Source organism: Mus musculus, chromosome 1 (genome assembly GCF_000001635.26).
Source record: "Mus musculus strain C57BL/6J chromosome 1, GRCm38.p6 C57BL/6J".
NCBI lineage: Eukaryota > Metazoa > Chordata > Mammalia > Rodentia > Muridae > Mus > Mus musculus.
In genome coordinates this window covers 112,383,227-112,405,647 of record NC_000067.6, presented here as the reverse complement: position 1 = coordinate 112,405,647, position 22,421 = coordinate 112,383,227, and the positions used below count along the sequence as shown (strand labels likewise).

The window sequence follows — 22,421 nt, the reverse complement described above, 5'->3', positions numbered from 1 at the left end:
TTGGTTTGGTCTTTTTGAGACAGGGTTTCTCTGTATAGCCCTGGCTGTCTTCAATCCTATATGTTGTGGTATTGGGTTTAATGTGTTAGAAAATGGCTTATATAAAAAGCAAATGTAAAATCAGGAGCAGAGACTCAGGGAAAACTATTGTTCATTTTATGAAAAGCAAATGTTATTCACATAATAAATAGATGACAACTCCTATGTTAGAGATGATAGGTTCTCATGAATCTTTTAGAGAAAGTTATAGAACACCAGTGGGCATGCCTGTATGTGCTTTTAATTTTAGTACTTGATAAATGTCAATAGAAGGCCATTTAACTCTTGCCCTCTTGCTTTTCTTGTCTCTCTTACTCTTGCTTCTAGCTTGCCCTCTCTCTCCCCAGTCCCTTCCCGACTCTCTCCACATGGTCTTGGCCGGCCTTTACTTCTTTACTCTCTCCTTTTCTCTGCCTTTCTCTGCCTCTTCTACGCTGCTAACTCCCCTCCCCAGGCCCTAAATAAACTCTATTTCATGGTTTTTTTTTTGTTTGTTTGTTTGTTTGTTTTTTTTAAAGAGTCCATTTAAGTAGTAGGCAATTTAGACCCTATTTTAAAAAAAAAAAGATGAAAAACAAGAAAAGAAAGAAAATGTTCATGTCTTTAGTTTGAACAAGAATTATCCTTTGTTCAAACAAATATAATGTTGATGGTTTACCTTTCTTGTACTTAGGAGGGAAACAATAATTAACAGAGTATATATTTTAAGCTTTCAAGTTTGATACATTAACTTAAATTCTTTTATTCTTTAGAAATCACATAATTAAGAAGATTGAGACAGAAAATGAAGGGAAAGCAAATGGGCTGAGAAGTTGGAATAAAGACAGTGCAAATGGTGATTATAGTTTCGAGGACCTGGACATACATTTCCAGGAAGAAACCATGGATTAATGAATTCCAGAGGCATCTTTGTCATTTTTCATGGACATACAGCTCTAATGGTGCCTTAAAGACACAGAACTGCTTTATGCCTGTGGCCAAGAGTGTTGCTAACAGTCTTTATTTAGATTCTGCCCAGAAGGAGAAGAGAGGAGAGAAGAACAAGACAGAGGTCAGAGACAGAAAAATGCTACAGTTGAAGCACAACACCAGAAATGCAGAGGTTTTGTGGTATCCACACAGAACTAATTCTCTCTCACCATCTTTGCACAGTAACACTAAAATCAATGGAGCTCAGCACTTCACTGTTCCGGGGCCTTCAAGCACAAAACACAGTTCTGTTCTTACTCTTAGTGCCATCGAAACCATCAGACTGCAACTTCATTTCAGATTTCTATTCTCATTCAAGCCTGTGTCACATCTCAGCATAGAAGTATGAATTGGCCAAGTTTGCTAGTACCCTACAAAGTCAATATAGTGGAATCTTTCAGGAATGGAAAACAAAAAAATGAAAACAGGCAGGTCTTCCCTTTTTGTACCTGACATGGGTAAGTACTAAAATTGTTTTCTTCAAAACAGTTATATTTGATGATTTCATTCTGATGTTTTCACTGGTATTGTAATCACTAAAGACTTCTTAATATAAAAAGTCTCTAGGAATGACTATATTTCATATTAAACTTAACTGTGGCTAACTCAAAATGACAGGTCATTTCAGTGCTGTGAATGCTGGGATTCCAAGCTTTCCTTCTTCATGGAGATTTTATAAATTGTTAAAGTTATGAACTGTATAAACATGACATTTTGTATTCCTTGCCTAATCGCCTGAGAGAATGAAGTTGATTGGTAAGGGTAACTGAGAGTTATTAGAAGGTTTCTTCAATATGCACTCTTAAAAATTAAACATTGAAATAGAACTGTTGTAATTACAGTGGTAAACTTAGTGAGATTGTTTTAGCATCTACTTAGATTGTCTAACTTGTGTGTGTGGCTAACGTTTGTCATCCAAATCAAACAGGAAGCTGTTTTGTGATAGTTGTTACTTAAACCTGATTCTAGTTCATTTGACAAAGGGTTTGATCTTTTTCTTTTGTGGTAAAAAAGAAAGGATCAAGATTATATGAGAGTAATCTTTATAACTCTGGGAAGGGAGGCATAAAGAGGAAGATGCTAATGGGTTTTAGAAAGTTGCAGGGTTTTCTATGAGTGTATGTTGCTCTAAGGTTATTTGTTTGATACATTCCAATAGGCTTTTAGTCGGTATTTTTGGAATATTTCATAATAATGTCATAGGTTATTTATTTCTTGATCTTTATAATCTGGAGGTCACTTAATTTTGAAAGCTTTAAAATACTATTATGAGTTAGGTCGAAGAATGGGAATAAATTCATAAATTTTTACGTTGTAAGAAAGCATGTGTAGATATTTTATTTATACATTCAGTAACTCTTAAATATTTAATAGTATTTTAGGTAGTCTAACTTCTGTTTCATAGTACTTTGAACAATAGGAGTGTGATTGTTGTGTGCCTTACATCTTCAAGGCCCTGAGTTTGATACCTTGTACTTCAAAAGAAAGAAAGATTGTGATTATTGAAATTTTCATAGAGAATGGCGAGTGTTTGATCTAGATAGTGTATCCTGAATCTGAATTCTTGCTCTGCCACTTTCTGCAACAGGAACATGCATGGGTATTTGCCTTTCTTGCCTATGTCCTCTCTGCAAGAGGAACGACAGGAACCAGTGATGTCTGCTTAAAAAGAACATGGCTACTTATTTATAATAGCCAGAAGCTGGAAAGAACCCAGATGCCCCTCAACAGAGGAATAGATACAGAAAATGTGGTACATTTACACAATGGAGTACTACTCAGCTATTAAAAAGAATGAATTTATGAAATTCCTAGCCAAATGGATGGACCTGGAGGGCATCATCCTGAGTGAGGTAACACATTCACGAAGGAACTCACACAATATGTACTCACTGATAAGTGGATATTAGCCCAAAACCTAGGATACCCAAGATATAAGATACAATTTTCTAAACACATGAAACTCGAGAAGAATGAAGACTGAAGTGTGGACACTATGCCCCTCCTTAGAATTGGGAACAAAACACCCAGGGAAGGAGTTACAGAGACAAAGTTTGGAGCTGACACGAAAGGATGGACCATTTAGAGACTGCCATATCCAGGGATCCACCCCATAATCAGGTTCCAAACGCTGACACCATTGCATACACTAGCAAGATTTTATCGAAAGGACCCAGATGTAGCTGTCTCTTGTGAGACTATGCCGGGGCCTAGCAAACACAGAAGTGGATGCTCACAGTCAGCTATTGGATGGATCACAGGGCTCCCAATGGAGGAGCTAGAGAAAGTACCCAAGGAGCTAAAGGGATCTGCAACCCTATAGGTGGAACAACATTATGAACTAACCAGTATCCCGGAGCTCTTGACTCTAGCTGCCTCTATATAAAAAGATGGCCTAGTCGGCCATCACTGGAAAGAGAGGCCCATTGGACATGCAAACTTTATATGCCCCAGTACAGGGGAACGCCAGGGCCAAAAAAAAATGGGAATGGGTGGGTAGGGAAGTGGGGGGGAGGGTGTGGGGGACTTTTGGGATAGCATTGGAAATGTAACTGAGGAAAATATGTAATAAAAAATATTAAAAAAAAAGAACATAGAGAAAGGTTCAGTGCCTTGCACCTAGTGAGACTAGACAATTGCCTCACAGGTAGTACATAAAGAAGCTCAATTGTTAGGGATTAAGCTTGTTTTTTGTTTTTTAAAAAACCTTATCATAAAGCTTATACGCAAGAATATTCTCTGAGATCAAAACTTGTCACAAGCTTAAAAAATTCTTAGATTTTAGATTCTTAGATTTAGGACCTGTACTGTTATAGTTTGGAACACTAGGAGGAGTATTATAATATTGTTATTATAAAATAATATCATAATAGTTGTAATATAATAATTCTTATTAAAAACTCTGGTTATTCTAAGTCATTAATTGTCCTTATGAGATAATATTTGCTCTCATCTCCATGCTGCAGAACTAGTAACACCTAACAGTGAAAGAAAAATTCTTTTTGTATATAGATTTTTGGTTTTTTTGTGGACTACTTTTTGAAATATGTCTAATTATAACAGTAAAAAAATAGTTTAAGCGCTTGGAACACAAACTGACTGTAGTTAAATTCCAATTTGGGTATTCACCAGCTTTGGGACTTAAATTAGTAATCTATAAAAGATGGGGGTGGTAGTACTTTTTCCCCATGTGAGAATTAATCTAACCCCCTGTAAACATCTTGTGTTTTATTACTTACCAGGAACATTGGGTAGTAGTAGTAGCCATTGTAGTTGTTGTTTCACTAAATAAAGTTTGTACAGTTGTGCAGAATGGAGCTGATGAAAACTGAGTATGTGAAATTTCACATATCAAAATATTTATAAATAATCAGAAAGTAGAATAAGAAATAATACAATAGTATTGTTAGAAGTGATTTAAAATTCTATCAGATAACCAAAGAAACTAAAATTCATCTATCAAGGTGGCATACACTCCGTAATATTTTCTATATTATGTTAAGAGACCATTCTTCTTAAATGTGATTTCTAAAATTAACTAAATCTGTTTTTATTGAGAAGAATTAGTTTGGATTTGAATGTTCTTTTTTTCCTTTTAGGCAATATGTCAATATGAGCACACCCAGACACCAGAGCTCTGTCAGGTATGTTGATATTGATAGCTTCTTTGTCTCAGGGGATGTAAGGGATATAAGAAATATAGCAGGTCTTGAAGGTCTATATTCTTGTTTGTTTTAAGAAAATTGATACATATTAATGTGTGTGTGTGTGTGTGTGTGTGTGTGTGTGTGTGTGTGTGTCTGAATTGATAACAATGTATTCTTTGGAAAGAATTTTGATTTTCTCAGTCAAATCTATTCCTTTGTTCAAATTGGTGGAGTCCATTATCACAGGTGTAGGGAAATTAGGAAACTACTGCTTGGTGTGAGTTGAAATACATAGGGAAGACTATCTTAAATTGAGGACTCTTATCTTACATAGATGAAGACATCTGGATATTTTCTCTATCTTCTTAATGTTTGTTACAGGGAAATTTCTGGTATCCTGTGTTTTCAGACTTTCTATTCTTCTGTTCAAATAACTCTCCTTCCTTAATGTAGGTAAATATACTAACTTTTGTGCTGTGATAACTTTGTATCATTGAGTTGAGTCATCTGGGCAGTCTGTTTTTTTTTTTTTTTTTTTTTTTTTTTAATGAAATTTCAGGTTTATGTGTGTACCTCTTAGTAGTATTAGAAGTATTTATTTAGGACTTTACTACTTTTTTGACAAGATAGCATTTTATTTTTAAAGTGAGCTTTTCTCTTATGTGAAAACCCTAGAAAATTCTACTTTCCTAACTGGGCTTTATTTTTGTCTTAGGTAGTTGTGACTCAGCTCAGAAGGGGATTTATTGAATTTGAATGAATTGATTTTAACCTAGGGACAACTCACCTTCTAGTGTATTTTTCTTTTATCTAGCTTATGTGGAGAGGCAGGAAACTTTGTGTGTTATGTGTTTCTTTGTTGAGTCGCCTGCCCTCTATGCCTGTGTTATTTCACTTACAAATCAATTTTACAACATTATAGTTTTTTTGTAATTTAATACATAAAAGGAAATAATATATTAAAGTAATGTTCTTAACCAAAGCAAAATCTGGGGGTCTGAAATTCACATTTGGCTAAATGTGAATTTGGTTAAAAATCAGATGTTCATTGCTAGGCATGAATCTCCAATTGGTCTCTAGTGCTATTAAAAAATATGGAGGGTAAACATATTTATACCAGAATTATAAAAGTCTGTTTATAGTTTTTGTTTCATTGTCTCTTCCTACAGTCTGAACCTGGGATCTGAGTTGCCTTGTTTTTCATTGTAAGAAATCAAACGCCAGGGAAAACTGACTTTGTTGCTTTTAGATTGAGTCCATTTATCAGAAACGTTCCTGTAGTCATGCTTGGTGGCAGCATGCTTTTAATTCTAGGAGGTAAATCTCTGTGAGTTCCTGGCCAGTCTAGTCTACAGAGAAAATTCCAGAGGACTCTGTCTTGAAAAAACAAACAAACAAGCAAACAAACAAAACCAACCCAAAATCATTAGCTGATATTATATGGTGATGAGTATATTAGCTTATTTAAGATTTAATGCCTAAGTGATTAAAGAACAGATGTTATATAATTAAAATTCCATGAAAAAATTTCCATTACATGTTCTTAACAACTTTTTATACTTAGAGAAACGATTTAATTTCTTTTCTCACAGGAAAAACAGTGGCTCTTACAAGTAACCGGAACATAGGTAGGTCACCTTTTCATCCTGGTGCTGGAGTGGCAATATTACCAGAATAAAATCCTGAAAGGAAAAGCAGGTACACATGAGTTCTTTAAAGCCATAGTACATCTCTGGATGGCCTCTGGATGTTGCAGGTGGTGTAGGTGCTTTAGAAGTAAAAGCAGAATTGGAATAATTAGCTCTTTCAAGTTGAAGGCTTTAAGGATGCTAGGAACTGTGGAGACAATATCTTCTGTATTATATGGATGTATCATCTTTCAGTTAAAAGAAAACTTTGGCCTATAGGAACGGGTAGAATAGAAGGTGGGCCATCCAGAAGGCAGAAAGAATTCTGGGATAGAGCCTGTTGTAGGAGATTTACCCTGGAAAATATGACGAGACAGGCACATGGTACCTGAGCACAGGTAACCAGCCACGTGGTAGAATGTAGATTTGAGTAACTGGTTATAATACTTGTGGGATAGGTCACTGTCCTTCTCTGATGCTACCCAGGGCTCCTATGAAGGAACCAGGGTAGGTTTAGTGAGAGGACTTTGATGAGTCAACATGGGGCTTGTTGGAGGCTTTTCTTAGAAATTTCTTTCTTAGGAATTTGGTGTTGTGATTTCCAGGTTATCTGTGCAGAGCTTGTAACTTACTTGAAGGACCAGAAAGTATCTGTATTTAAAAAGTTCCTGAACAGGAAATAAATAAAGACCAGGGCAGCAAAACTTGCCTGAGTCTACGAGTCTTATACAGCATAGGTCCCACTACTTGCTCATACAACAGGAAATGTGGTGAACAATAGCAACATTTTCATTGATGTGTGTGTGTGTGTGTGTGTGTGTGTGTGTGTGTGTGTGTGTGTGTGTGCTGTGGTATATGTGTTTGTGTGGCTGTTTGTGTTTGGACCAGCTGTGGCTGAGCGTGTTTTTGCAAGTGTTTGTGGTGTGAGTGCTTGTATATACAACTGTGTTTGTATGCTTGTGTGTTTATGTGTGTTTGTGCAGACATGCACCAGTGTGTGTCTTCAGAGGCCAAGTTTAATAAGAAAAATTACTCTGAGATTTCACTTTGCATCCATGAAACATCAAAGAAAGCAGTCCAATTATTCTGCATCTCCACCTACCTCCCAAGAACAGAGGGCACAGAAACTCCTGTAAGGTCAGAATCCTCACTGAAATCTCTTGGAGCAAATCAAAGGAATATAGTACATGTAGGTGCTAAGGAGGTTGCTGTATAAAATCCATGTGTTTATGTCCTTTTTCTGCTCTTGCTGTATTGTGAAAGCCCAATGAAAGGTCAGGTTGCTCACTGTGTCTTGTCAGCATTCAAGGTTGTTTTCCTCATTGCCTGCTACCATTTCCTTTCCAGCTTCCTTGATTCAGTAAACTTCACCATGGAGTTTGGTTGAGAAATTGAGAAACTGATTTGCTTGGAGTTGTATCTGCATCCAGCTGAACTTCCATAACTATGCTGGGGTGCAAGAACAGGGCTGTTTCAGGAGCCCCTTGTTGGTCATAATAATCTAAAGCACTCATCCTGTGTTATAGGTGTACCATTCTGCAACTGCTGTTATTCAAAATCATTTTTGCTGAGTTAAAATCAGCCTCAATAAGGGTTGGAAAAAATGAGGGCCTTCTGACAAGTCTGGTAGTGTAAAATCAGGTAGGACTGTGAGAAGGCATTTTCAGAAAGTGGAACAGAAGTCCCCTTTGACCTGGAAATTCCAGAACAAATAGTAGATATCCACAGGGTAACTAGGGCACATCAGGGCTCTAGTGGTCCTTAGAGCATCCTTATAGGAGCAACTATCCAGATGTCTATAACCCAAGGAGTGAAAATGCACTATGTGCTGTAGCCCTGCCATGGACTATTGATCAGTGTGACATAATCCATTTGGCCTTCAACTAGTCAGCCTTATCTTACTCAAAATATCCCTGACACAATTTCATTATGGGGAGAAAGGTGTTTCTTTGGATCCTAATTATGGAGATTTCCTATTATTCTGGGGTCACAGCTTTGGACACCAAGTCAGTCAGACTTTGGTAAAGGGAGCTCCTATTAGAAGATGCTGTTTACTTTGGGATAAGTCTGAAACAGTTAACAAGAACAAGAAGCTAGCCTACCACCAACATGTGATCCTTTGTTGGGAAACAAGTCTACACAGCCTTGGGAACTTGCTAAGCCAGATTGGGTAATAGGCCAAGAACCCTGATTTGAAGTTCTGTTTATGAGGGGAAAGCATATCACTGACTAAGCATAATGTATGCCCACTATATACCTATCACATTCAAGATTTTTTTTTATTCCTCCAAAGTACCCTGGGGGATGTTCATATTAACAGTAACTGGGAAACTAAACAGTTTACTGCAAAATACTATGCTTGTATTATGTGAGCACAAATATTTTGTGTGTTTGATAGTGTGCCCTACAATAGCCATAGATGTACAGGGGTGTTGTTCTGTTTCTCCATGGCCATCACCTTTAAAGTTCAGTTCCTAGCCTTGGGAATATTTTCATGCAGCACACTCTTGCTGATTATAGGACCTATGCAGTGCCCATGGATTTCATGTGAGATGGTTTCTCTGGTTACTTGCAGATACAGGGGTTGACAAGTGGAACCCAGGCAGGTTCCTGCATTAGAGAAGTAATCATAGCCTTCACTTCAATTCTGAGCAGGTTCCCCATAAGGCATTCACATAGTTTTCTAGGTTACTAATATCTCTCTTGAACTCAGATTCAGACATTGCTACAATATTATTATTCAATATAATATACCTGGGCTATTGGAGAAATATGGTGGGTATTTTTTTAATGCCATTGCAGTGTGTAGTTCACAGTTCAGTTTCTAGTACTTTTTAAAAGCTGAGACGATTCCAAACCTAGGTACTCTATGACACTTGGGGATACAGGGGATGACCTCAGCTGGACCGTCCAACTGAATAAAGCTGGTGTGGGAGGGATAGCTGAATGGCTTACCAGGCCTTTGTCCTTTCCTTCTGAAGATCTGAAATACTCCAGCAGAAACTCGAACATGGCACAGACCAGGACAAGAGCTCTATCAGAGAGAACTGCTGTTGGAGGAGCACTGAGTGTGTGCAACAAAGACACTACTATTGAATCTCATCCCTACTAATCATGACAACATGGGCTGCATTTTCTTCCTTTACTTTCGTTTCCTTGGCTTGAATTGGCCTTAATTTCTCTAACCTCAAACCCAGCAAAAGTGCACATTTTGAGGTATTCAGAGAAGTGCTGAGGCACATCAAGAGCTGCTGGACATCCAGGAAGAGTCTAAGAGTACATTTTTCTCATCTTGATGGGTCATTAAGAATAGTTTCATGGAGATTAGTCAACAGAATTGGAAAGACTTTGAGCCAAAGGCTGTAACATGTCTTATGCTTAGTCTTGGGAGGCCATATCCTTCAAACACATACTCCAAACAGAGACTTGCTTTCATTTCCCTTGAAAAGATTATTTCCATCAGGAACTGCTTTTCTACTATGCTGCCAAGGCCAGCCACAGGCTGTAAGTCTGTGCTACAAAATGATCAGTCAAAGAATGCTGCTTAAGCACAATTCTTGTGTTTGGATTTTGTTTTGAGTTTTAATTACTTTGGTTATTTGGTTTTCCTTGTTTTCATTTGAAGTTTTTTCATGTATTTGTTGTTGTTTTGTTCCTGTAATTTTTGAATATTTTAACAAGGCTATACACTACATATTTACTTCCCACTTGCAGTTGCTATTGAGTAAATTGGATGTATTCTTATGAATAAAACAGCAATCTCTAGCTCTTCACTTTTAAGAACCTTCTTTATTCAGGGGCGGTGTCACTGTCTTGAAATCCCACAGCTATCAGACAGAGATGGATATCTGCATTCTCACAGGGCTTGGGCTTCAGAATTACTTCCCAGCCAGAGTTACAAAGGTGATTGTACTTTCAGTGTGGATAGTTTGTCCAACTTTGTGGATACCAACTTTGTGATAGAAAAATGACCTGTGCTGTATCTTTATTGTCAAATATTTACCTACTACTAAAATACACTATTCTGTAGATGATAGTGTTGAACAAATTAATGGGAAGTATATTCTCTAATATCTCTCAGAAAATAAAAATGTAGTCTTAAGGGAATATAAAGCAGTCATGAAATACAGAACTGTATGTCTCTGGTTTCCTTCAAATACACTGTCAGTGGTAACTGCACAGCAGAAATAATAAATTCCAAGACCTGTCAGGGGATAGGGTGAATTGTTTTGTTCTTCTTGATTTTGATGATGATTTTTGTTCTTGACAGTGCATTTGGTTCCTTTTGGGGATTTAACTCAAACACAGTGTGTAGTTCACAGATCAGTTTTTAGATGTTTTTAAAAGCTGAGGAAAAATCCAGGCCCGTGTACTTTATGGGTTTTCTCCCATGGTTATTACTTTGTAAATCTGGGGGGGGGTGCTTTTGTTTTTTATTTTGATTTATTTATTTTATATTTAACATGCTTATAATATATTTAACATGCTTTCCTGCATGTTGTGCCTTCTTTAGGTCTGTTCACCATATGCATGCCATTCCCCAAAGGCCAGATGAGTTCTACATCTTCATCTGAAGACTGCTAGCAGATTATTGACTTTCAGGCAACTAGGATGAGGGTCTTAAAGCCTACTTGGACAGTGACACACATATTCCAACAAAGCCGTATCTACTCCAACAGGGCCATACCTTGCAATAGTACTAGTCTCTGGGTAGGCATATACAAACCATCACATAAGGCATTATTGGATTCAATGTCACTCAGCATCTCTTATTGCCAGGGTTGGGACAGATCTCTAATGTCTCATCCAGTATGACAATGCAGATTAGGCCCATCAGATGAAATGAAGAATTGAGAAACTCCTGAGGGTTGAGGTGGAATGGATATCATGTTAAACTGTCATTTAATCAGTGTTAAGAGCAAGGTTCTTACTAACCGGGGGTGGGAGGTTGGGGGGAGTGGGGAGTGGTGGAGACTGCAGCAGAGACCATGCACTTCTAGTGGGGAACGTTTTCTTTCAAGACTAAGCATGGAGAAGAACAGTTGATGGTGTTGATTTGAAGCAGCACAGGTGAAGTGAACATTTGGAGTTAGCTTACCTGCTTTCCTGCCTAGAGTATGTATTGTCCTTATCTATAGAATTTTGAAAACAGTTAGTCTTATATGTTCCAATGTGTCTATGGTATGATCTGGACTAGTCAAATTCCTATGGTATCCCTTCTTCCTTCTATAGATTTGTAGGATGTTCTCTTTTATACTCAGTAACTGAAAAATCTAATAATCTGCTCAGACATGATCCTATTTCCATCCACTGTACACTGGACATTGGACACAGGCAATGCCCACACTATCACAAGCTCTGCCACTGAGCCACATCCTAAGTCTCAATGACCCTTCTGTGGTGGTCCAGCCTCAATACAGGACTGGAATTCTCAACTGAAATCAGGGTTTTCTGGGAGGCACATAATAAATAGACACAGACTACTTTTCCAGTACAAACTGACAGGCAAATTTTCAAAGCTTAAAGTTGCCCTCTCCTCTCTCTGTGCTCTCTTTCTCTCTTGCTCGCTCACAGCTTGAGGCTGCACACACTCTGTATTGTGCACTCTGCTTTTCCCCTGTGCACTTTTCTTTTCTCAAACCCCAACACTCATACACATCTTTTTTATGTTCACCTTTCACTCAAACGCACACTCTTCACACACCTCATATTCTTTTCATTCACTCTTCACATTGTCTCTCCTATTTTCTCTGCTCACTCTACTCACCTCACGCAACACTCACTCTCACCTCACTCACTCACTCACTCACTCACTCACTCACTCACTCACTCACTCACTGACTCAGTCACCACATGCTTTCTGCTTGCTCTTTACATGCTCTCTTGCCTTTCTCTTGCCTCAGTCTTTTATTGACACCCCCAAAGGAGGTAGGAAAAAAGACATTGTATAATAATTACCAAATCAAATTCAAAAGACTAACCACATCCACAAAGAATTAAGAATTACAGTTGCTCCCCAAAGTTTCCAGCTTCTTCTATTTCCAGGCCTGTGGCCATAACAATACTAATTGCAAAATCATCATTTTAAATTTAACTTTTGAGCCATTAGCTACTTGCCTTTCCTTGTGAAGCTCAAATGATAAATGGCATGGGCTAAGCTGCTTGGCAGTGGCAAGAAAGAATCAAGGTAACTCTTAACTCAGTAGTTCCGGTAGCTTTCTGCTTCTGTACATTGCTCACAATGACTCTTCTATCTCTTGTATTCTGTTGGTGATGCTTGCTCTACAGCTACTGATCTCTTTCCTAGGGTTTCTGTCTCCAGGGTTGTCTCCCTTTGTAATTTTTGAGTGTTTCTGTTTCCATTTTTAGATCCTGGATGGTTTTGTTCAATTGCTTCACCTGTTTGGTTGCATTTTTCTGTACTCCTTTAAGGGGTTTTTGTGTTACCTATTTAAGGGATTCTACCTGTTGACATGTGTTCTCCACATTTCTTTACCTCTTTCTTTCCTCCTTTCTTTCCTCCTTTCTTTCTTTCTTTCTTTCTTTCTTTCTTTCTTTCTTTCTCTCTCTCTCTTTCTTTCTTTCATTCTTTCTCTCTCTCTTTTTCTTCTTCCTTCCTTTCTTTCTTTCTTTCTTTCTTTCTTTCTTTCTTTCTTTCTTTCTCTCTCCCTCTCTCTCTTTCTTTCTTTTTTTAAAGCTTTATTTATTATCATATATAAGTACACTGTAGCTTTCTTCAGGCACACCAGAAGAGGTCAGATCTTCGGAAAAACAGTCAGTGCTCTCAACTGCTGAGCCATCTCTCCAGCCTTCTCCTTCATTTGTTTAAGGGACTTATTTATGCCTTTCTTAAAGTCTTCTATCATTATGAAATGTGATTTTAAATCAGAGTCTTGTTTTCCTGTGTGTTGGGTTATCCAGTGCTTGCTATCATTGTACAGAGCTAAGATTAGGACAAAGGGGAACAACTACTTTGTACAAAAAACTGCCTGCCACAGGCTACTCAGATGTTTCCATCCCAGCCTACTGTAGGCAGTCCCTTACTTCAGATGGTGGGTCCCCTGGAGTGTTGTTTCTCCTGCTTCTTAGGGCCCCAGGCATCATCCTATTTTACAATTAGCCGCTACAGATTTCTGAGATGTCTTCATCCTGGCCTGCTGCTGGCAGTCCCTCTCATGGTATACTGTCCCCAGCACCATTTAAATGTAAAATTGCAGAGACCCACAGCTAAACATTATGCTGTAGTCAGAGTGTCTGTGGACATATTGGGGGAAGGGTTGTGGGAGACAGAGGGATTAGAACACAACAAGAAGACCTACAAAGTCAACTAATCTAGATCCATGGTGGCTCACAGAAACTGAACCACCAACCAAACACATGTAAGGGTTTGAATTAGGCCCCCTACACATGTGTAGGAGATGTGCAGCTTGGACTTTGTGTGGGTCCCCTAACAATTGGAGTGGGGACTGACTCTGACTTAGACTCTGTTTCCTGCCGTTGGATCACTTTCTCCTAACTGGTATGTCTTATCTGGCCTCAATGGGAGAGGATACACTTAGTCCTGATGCAACTTGATGTGTCATGGTCGGTTGGTGCTGAGGGATATGGGAGAATGTATTTCTCTGGGGAGAATGGGATAGGGAAATGTGGGAGAAGGAGTGGGAGGGTAGGTGGGACTGGGAGGATAGGAGGAAGGCGGCTGTGATCAGATGTAAATAAATAAATAAATTACTGAAAAAAAGTGCACATTCTTTGACTTTTGGAGACTTTCTGTTCAAGCATGGTTTTGACCATTTTCTCCATGGTCTTCCTTCCTCTCCCTTCCATGCCAATGCTCTTCACATTCCCCATCACCTTATTTGTTGAGACTGTAGTAGAACCAATTTAAGGTTATTACAGACTAGCTTCCACATTAATGACTCAGATTATGTTTATTTTATTTGGCTTTGACAATTTCTGTGGGTGGTATAAGCCCTAAACTACTTTTCTAACTGCTGGCCTGGCTACCTCCCCAGTGGTGTCTAATCTCAAACACTTGTTTCTCCTAGACATGTGCTCATAGTACCTCTCCTCTCATGGTAGCTTCTTGTCTCTTTCTTCTGGTTTCTCTTCTTATCTCTTGCTTTTCCACCCACAACCAAATTCTGCAAACTTACCTATGTTTAAACCCTCCAGTAATTGGCTGTAGTAAATTTTATTTAACCAATTGTTTTAAATTAAGGAACAAGGTTTGCACAACAAAAGCTCTTAATTGTGAGAATTCATTTCTATGCCTAGACTTCACTGGAACAGGGTTTAGCTTTGCAGGATATAGTAGCAGATAGAACCTCAATGAATGTCTAAAAATATTGCAGATGACCTAAAATTCCTTATGTAGTGAGGGATGCTCCCGAACTCGTGATTCTGCCTGCCTCTTCCAAGTGCTGGAATTTCAAGCATGGTGGGAGATGTCAGTAACTCCAGTTTCAAGGGATATGATGCCTTCCGGGTCTCTCAACATCATCTACACACAAGATGCGTGGAAATACATGATGCCAAAATATCCATTCACATTTTTTATTTAAATAAAAGTAATTTGACAGTTTGATCGCATGGAGAACTTTTCATGTAAGTTTTATTTTCATTCTTATACGAGAGTATGGACAAGCTCATGCTACTGTGTGAAGTGAGTGTGGTCAGAAGATATCCTTGGGGAGATATTTCCTTTTACGTCTGCCCTTTGGAGCACACTCATGTCATCAGGCATGGCAAAAAAACACCTTTACCTCCTGAGCTTTACCAATGGCCCATATACAAGTGTGGGCCATGCATCATACTGTTTGTGAACGAGTGGGATTATTTCCTCATAATAAATATGTTTAGCTCTCATCTGTTAGGCTAGTCCGTATCCCCAAAGCAGATTATCCATTAGTCCCCTGGATTTACCTTGTGCCTTGGAGCTGAATGTAGGCCTGGGATCCACAATTTATCTGTAAATATTTGTATCATCCCCTCTTATAAGTACAAAATCCCCTTACCAGGTAAACCTAATATCTCTTAACCTCAGGAACTTGATACTGAAAATAAAAATAAAGTCTGGAGCAACTGTTTAGATGGCATTGATCTCATAGAATTCTGTCTGTCTCTGCCTTTCATGGTATTAAAGGCAAATGCCACCATATGAGGCTATATTATTGTTTCTGGCAAGATTGAATTAGACCACATGAGCCATTAAAAAGTGATCTTGGGGTACACATATCAAGAAAGTAGGACCAAATCCCTGTCATGTCAGTGTCCAGGGAGCAAGGAGGAACAAAAGTAATACATGTGGGCTGGAGAGAGAAGAAGAATGTTCTCAGAAAGAATGGTGGCTTTTCTTTCAGTGGTGGCTATTTCTTTCTGGGCCTGGGCCAACCCCACTGAGTTTATTCAGCACAAAAGATACATTGTCTCAGGAGCAAGTTTACAAGACACTGGCTTTCATTGCTCTCCTATGCTGCCTAGACTACAGATCCAAAGAACTTCTAGCAGTGAAAAAACCTTGGTATAAGCCTCAGAAATCATCAGACTTACCCAGGCAAGGAAAAAAAAATCTTTTAGAGCAGTTAGGCCCCATGATGGTTGCAGCTCAGGTCCAAGTTCCCTATGGCCATATTCTCTAAACTTGTGTTTCAGATGATGGGTTATGCTGGCCTTCTTGCTTTCTATAGCTTCCGGGCAACAAAAGTAAAATAACAAAAGTTCTGAATCTCTCAAGTGGAGCACATAGTGATAGAATTACATGTGTGCATCAGATGGAGAGTTTCCAGTCTAAGTGAGGAGTGGGAAACCTTTGCTTCTGTGGGCTAAGACCTGTCAACCCCCCCCCCCCACACACACACACACACACATGAACGTTAGAGGAAAATTTATGGAGTTTGTTCTCTCCTGTCATGTGGATTACAGGGAAGGAACACAGTTCTCTAGACGTGGTGGCATTCCCTTTACTCACTGAGCCATCTCACTAGCCAATCACCACAAACACAGGATTTAATAAGCTATGTATCCATATTTATTTTCTGGTTTATACCCCAAGAATAAAAACTTTCCCCAGAGAATATACCTGCTTAATTAAGGACAAGAAGTGTAGTCTGTGGAGGGTTCTATGAGGAGGTTGGCAGACTTTAAACACCTCCACAGAGCCTCACAGTCATGTACCTTCATGCACCTGTACCGACAGACCTCCAGAAACTTCTATCTTTGGTTTTGAATGATATAGTTCAATTAAAAATCCCACTAGTCTGGAAGGATACTGTAGGGACTGGAGAGAAGGCTCCTACATTAAGAGCATTTGTCTATCCACCAGAGGACACCGAGGCAAGTGACAATCTCATTATTCTGGCTCTAGGTGGAATCGCATGCCCTCTTCTGGCCTGTGGAGGAATTGCATGCATGTGGTACCCAGTCATCCAGCAGGCAAAACATACAAATGAATACAAGAAATCAACTCTCCAAAACCAACCAACCAATCAACCAAAATCTTAAAACTAATAGTACCTAAAAATAAAGCCATGTCTCCACATGTCTGGGCAGTTTTATTATGTAAAACTGGGAAGCCTTTATCTGGGAAGTCATCTCTGCTTTGCAATTATGACTCAGGCTGTATTTCAAGGAAGTGAGAGGCAGATAGCTCTGGATATCCTGATTTCTTGTATACACCCTGAGTGAATATCCATTTCCTAAGAGGTTTTAGAGAAATACAGTTGTGACTTTCATGGATTTGGTCTGCATAACTATTTCCGGAACATATGAATGCAGAAGACCATATTTTAAGGGTGTCTAAATATATGATCTAAACGATACAGTATAGATTTTAATTTTTTCATCATGCAGTGGGTATCCACAGGGTAGGCCATGGCATCTACACCCCCCAGAAGACATACCCCAGTGCAGCACTGGCTGGCTGGGAATTCCCAGTGTAGCCCACAGTTCCTAGAGCTTACAGAGATCCATCTCTGCCTGTGAATTCGGGGGCTATGGGAGTGTGACACCACACCTGGGGAAACCATTGTCCTAAGAGTGAAGACTTAGAAATTGATTTTTTTAGTTCAAAAAAATATATAGCCATTTCATTCAATAGGGGCTTTAAAAGAGTCCCTACTTAGCTGAATCAATATACACAGTGTATGTAGCTACAGCAAAATATCGAAATAATGACCAGAGAAAATAAATATCAAAACCTCAAACTAATGGAACAAACAACCCAAATGCCAAAGCAAACAAAACCCAAACCAAAAACCACACGAATAAAAAATTTAAGTTAAGCAGTATTCGCTTGCTGAACTTTAGTGACACTGAACTTCAGCATGTGGTCAGCATTGGAGACAAAGTAGAGACGCAATTTCAGATGTAATAGACCATCAAGGCAAGTGTTGCAGTGCCTCTTTGGGGTCTGTGTAGGTTAAGCCTTCCCAAGGCCAAGGATGAGACAAGTTACAGGGTTTTGCTCAAAGTCTTTTAACTTAACTCACCTCCATTAAATATTCTTAGTGACGGATCAGGACAAGTGTTAATTTATGGTCTTGGATCTTTTCTCCTGAATGTTGAGCAGCTCTGGATGTGCTTCTGCCTTCTCTGAAGTCCTGCCTGGTGTAATATCAGCAAGAGTGGAATCCCACACACCTCTGTGTTGAAACCCATTTCCCCTGCCTACCTGGGGCCTCATCTTACCTGTTCTTAAATCTTTATACGCCTAAGGAAATGAACGTCTTGATGTACACCAATACTTTTGTAGCATAATAAATATAATATAATTAATATAATGTAGAATACATTTTCTAGCAACCTTGATGCTTTGTCCAGGAAGCCCATAGCTCCCCTCCCCTTTTTTTCTGACATGTCCTCCACTCACCTGGATATGGTATTGCTTCTTTGGCTCTGAAAAGGCAGTTGAGTCAAATGTACTTAAAGCTTTGTTCATTTCCAAGTCTGCACTTTTGATATTAGTTGCAAATAGTGAATTTTCTTAGGTCCTCAGCTTGAAGCAATATAGACGCTCTTATTGACCCTATACGGTTATGTCTAATAATGTCTGGTCCATCCCTTCAACCTTGAGAAATGAATAACTGCAGTTTAAAAGTTGCAGCAGTAGAATTCTCTGAAATGCTCTTTTGCTGAAAAATTTTACAATTACATGTTTCAGATCATCCCTCTGAAACTCTAATATGTCATCATTTATCAAAGATTTTATTAAGAGAGGAATAGGAGTTATGTCTGTGACATTGGGTTTAACTTAATTGTGGATGAGACACTTCATTTCACACAATATAGATCAGGTGTCTAGAAGAGTCCACAGTAACTCATACTCCATAAGATTAGGAGCACATATCTTTAAAATTAGCATAACCTCCTCTCTGTTATGCACTTTGGTAGCACACCACATCACCCACAAAAACATACCATTTGCAGCTATCCCTGTTGTTCAGATTAGCCACATAATATCTATCATTATTCTATATGATGGGATTCAAGGGTGCATGATAAATTATTTGTGGGGTCCTTGCATTCTGTTTTCCCCATGATTCAACACTTGTTGATTGTTCTGAGAATTCGAATTGTTTTGACATTAGTATTTTGGATATCTGAGGCTTATGTACAGACCTCATCAGCTGCAGGTACAACACTGGTGACAAGCTCGAGACATGCTCCCTTAAGGTCGTCTTTGTTGTTGTTGTCCAGTTGTACTGTCACATGATTCACAAGTGATTTCCCTACATGTTTTCTTTATACTTAGCTGGATCTTATCAGAATTTCTGAAGATGGGAGGCAACATCTTTGCACTAAATGTAGTTCATCATGCTGCCTGTGGATACTTTTGGAATGGTGCTTTGGTACACACGCCTTAAAGCTGATTTCACATTATCTAACAATATTCAGCATAGTAATTGAGCAGCAGAGAGTTACCTGAAGTTTCCCAGCCAAATAATTGTTAGTCCCTACAAGGTTTGTCATTATGTGAAATACATAGAATACACTTTCTGGGGCTAAGGAATGCTTTTTGATAATTTATCGCTCTCTTCTGGAATAATATAAAAAGCTTTTGATAGCTGCTCCGTGAAGAAGATTTAAGACTACATCAGGCTAATAGTGCAATATGTTGCCCATTGTGTGATTCTTTCAGTCATTTCTTTCATGACTGTGTGCGTATTCAAGACCTAGTGGAGATCAGGTATCAAGAAGAGACCACATTAACTCATGCTGCATAAGATTAGGAGCACACATCATCAAATGTTGCATAACCTCCTGTCTTTTACACACTTTGGTAACATACCACATCACCTCCAAAATATACCATTTGCAGACATCCCTGTTGTTCAGGTTCACGAGGAGCATCTTCTGTCCAAATTGGTCAAATGTAACTCAGAAGTCCTCTATAAATCCCTTCTTGGAGAAGTCAATGACAATGACTCTGTCTTTAGCATCCAAGTGGTGGGTCAACTGAGGCAGGCAGCCATTGGTAGTCAGTGCTTAGAGCTGCTGACTGGGGTGACTCCAGATACCTACAGGGTCTGCTGCCAAAGGCAGCCAGGCATTAGAGAAGTTGCTCAACAGAATTTCTTATTGAGGGAACAAAACCTAATTTACTGGGGCTGGCATGTTGTGGACAGTGGAAAAACTATGAACTCCTTTAACTCCTTGGGGCCAGCAAGAAAGAGAAGAAAAGAAAGAAAATTCACATGTACACACAAATACGCAAGCACACATACACACACACACACACACACACACACACACACACACACTGAATGAACAAAACAAAGGTCAGAATCCAATTACTTCATACATACAAATAGAAATGCAGACATACATACATATATACATACATGCATACACACACACACACACACACACATATATATATATATATATATATATATACATTTATACAGACCTAAAGACAGACATACACATATTCACGCATTGAATGGTTACAGCAAAGCTCTGACAGGCACATTCCACATACTCCAAACATATACACTTAAATAAACACATTTGGTTGATAGTAGGAACAATGTTCCAACCTTCTTTCACACAAACTTTACACATACACACAATCTATGGATGTGAAAAACAATGTTCCAACCACACATTAGCATTTTTTAATCCTTCCTTCCATCGTTTATATATCCCAGCAAAATATTTCAAGCCATATACAATTACAATGTGATTACATTTCAGTTTTCCTCTAGTGAATGATTATGAAAACAAACTGTGTTTTCTAATACATTTACAAGAAATAACATTAGGTAGTGTAGGTAAAGAAAACAAACTATTCTAAAAGTACCATGTCCATTCATAACCAAGCAACTTGTTATAGATCACCAAAGTGTATGCAAGCAAGATGTGAAACTGAAGAATCCCCAGTTGTTTGCCTTTTGGAAGAGCAAAAGAATAACAAAAGGAGAGTGGAACTGTTAACATCTCTACAGTACATTATCTTCAGCAACACTTGTTCATGATATGGGATCCACTTCAACACTTATTTGGAGAGATAATGTGATGCTCTTGGGTTTGCTCTGCCTGGATAGCATGAAGACATCAGCAAAGTATTTCATGACAAATTTTCCACAATTTGGATGACTGATAGCCAAGTAAATCGTGAGAAACTCAAAAAGAACACAGCTACAAGGAACCCTCTTGGTTTTACCCCCTCCTCTCAGCCTGAGCTCTTAAGTTCTCTTAAAAGATATTGAAGTGATTCTGCAGCTTTAATGCCAAGTCTATTGAGTAGGTGACTAAGTCCTTGTGCTTCAGCAGGTATTACACTCTTTCCTCCAGTCTTTTCTGCTCTCGTTCAATAGATAAGAGTGACTTGGTGGAGGGTTATAAGTGTGTGTGTGTGTGTATGTGTGTGTGTGTGTGTGCGCACACACATGCACAAACACACACAAACTCGTGAACACACAATCACAGAACATGTATGAACACACAATCATGAACATATAAAAGCATACTGCATTGCAGTCATGTGTTTAGTTTCCCATTTCAAGCTAATGCAAACAGAGATAACCTGTGCTACTCTAAAAAAGAAAGTAAACTTTTGTTGGATGGAAAAAGAACACAGTGAACAGAGGAGATAAGAGAGCTCTGGCAAAGTGCACAGACAAGCAGACCCACGGGGGTCCTTGCCCTTGTAGCAAAGCTTGCTCAGCAAGTTCCCCAGGCTATATGTAGTAATGGCTTGTTTCCCCAGCAAGGACCAGCCCATTGCTCTCACCCACTGCTCCCCTGTTGATTCAAGGTAAACAGCTTTCTCCAAAAGGAGTCCCCTTAACCACAGCTTGCCTCACTTCCTGCACATCAGCTCAGTAAGCTAGAAAATCTTCATAACCAGGAGGCAAAATAAACCCTTCCTACCTGTAAGGTGAGTGTGCCAGGGATTTGTTTGGGTAACCAAAGGCTGGTGAACTCATGGGCAAATTATTGTATGAACTATTTCATACCAAAAATTATTCCATGGAAGGGGTGGACCACATTATATATATTTCATTCTTTAACTGATGAACATTTGGGTAGTTTCAAATTTGAGGCTAGTCTGAGGAATACTGCTAAGACCCTAATGTCCCCTAGTTTCTCTGTGGTCACCCATTTGTCATTCTGGAATCACCGTGGCACCTGGAAACTGTTGTTCAACTTTCTGAAGAAATGTACATGACTTCTCACAGGGTTCCACCATTTAATACCACCGTCTATATCTGAGGAACCTTATTCCTCTCAACTTTCCATGAAGCCAATTTTAACTCAGTGTGAAAAACGTTGGAATAAAAGCAGTGACTGAGTGCTGCAGACACAGAGCTTTAGACTATCTTGAGCCTCGGTAGGTTGCACTGAGGCAGGCCTGTTCACTTCAACGTGGCTATGGGATTTCTGCTTGTGTGGGAAGCAGCTACAAGCACTCTGCTACACAGAATCTCTCAAAGACCAAATTCCAGCCAAGGATAACTAAGCCAAGGTTAGGCAAAGGGGGAAAATGATGCTTGCAGGCAATGAGGATGAGAAGAAAATGGGCTGCAGGGAAGAGTGAAAACTCCTGACCATCCAGTGGGCTGTTACCATTCATCCAGGAAAAAGGGACACAAACCCTCAGCTAGTGTTTCTGCCCCCCCCAAGCACCTATTCC

At 39.0% G+C, this 22,421-nt stretch overlaps 1 long non-coding RNA gene and 1 pseudogene across 1 annotated transcript in view; one reads left to right on the top strand and one right to left on the bottom strand.

Moving 5' to 3' along the window:
• The window catches only part of Gm32810 (predicted gene, 32810), a 39,590-nt gene that overhangs the window by 11,271 nt on the left and 5,898 nt on the right, over positions 1-22,421 (top strand). The window contains exons 2-4 of the long non-coding RNA NR_157044.1: positions 792-1,466; positions 2,597-2,861; positions 4,608-4,652. This is a non-coding gene — a long non-coding RNA (predicted gene, 32810). The remainder of the gene's footprint in view (positions 1-791; positions 1,467-2,596; positions 2,862-4,607; positions 4,653-22,421) is intronic.
• Gm18506 (predicted gene, 18506) lies at positions 18,670-19,371 on the bottom strand (annotated as a pseudogene).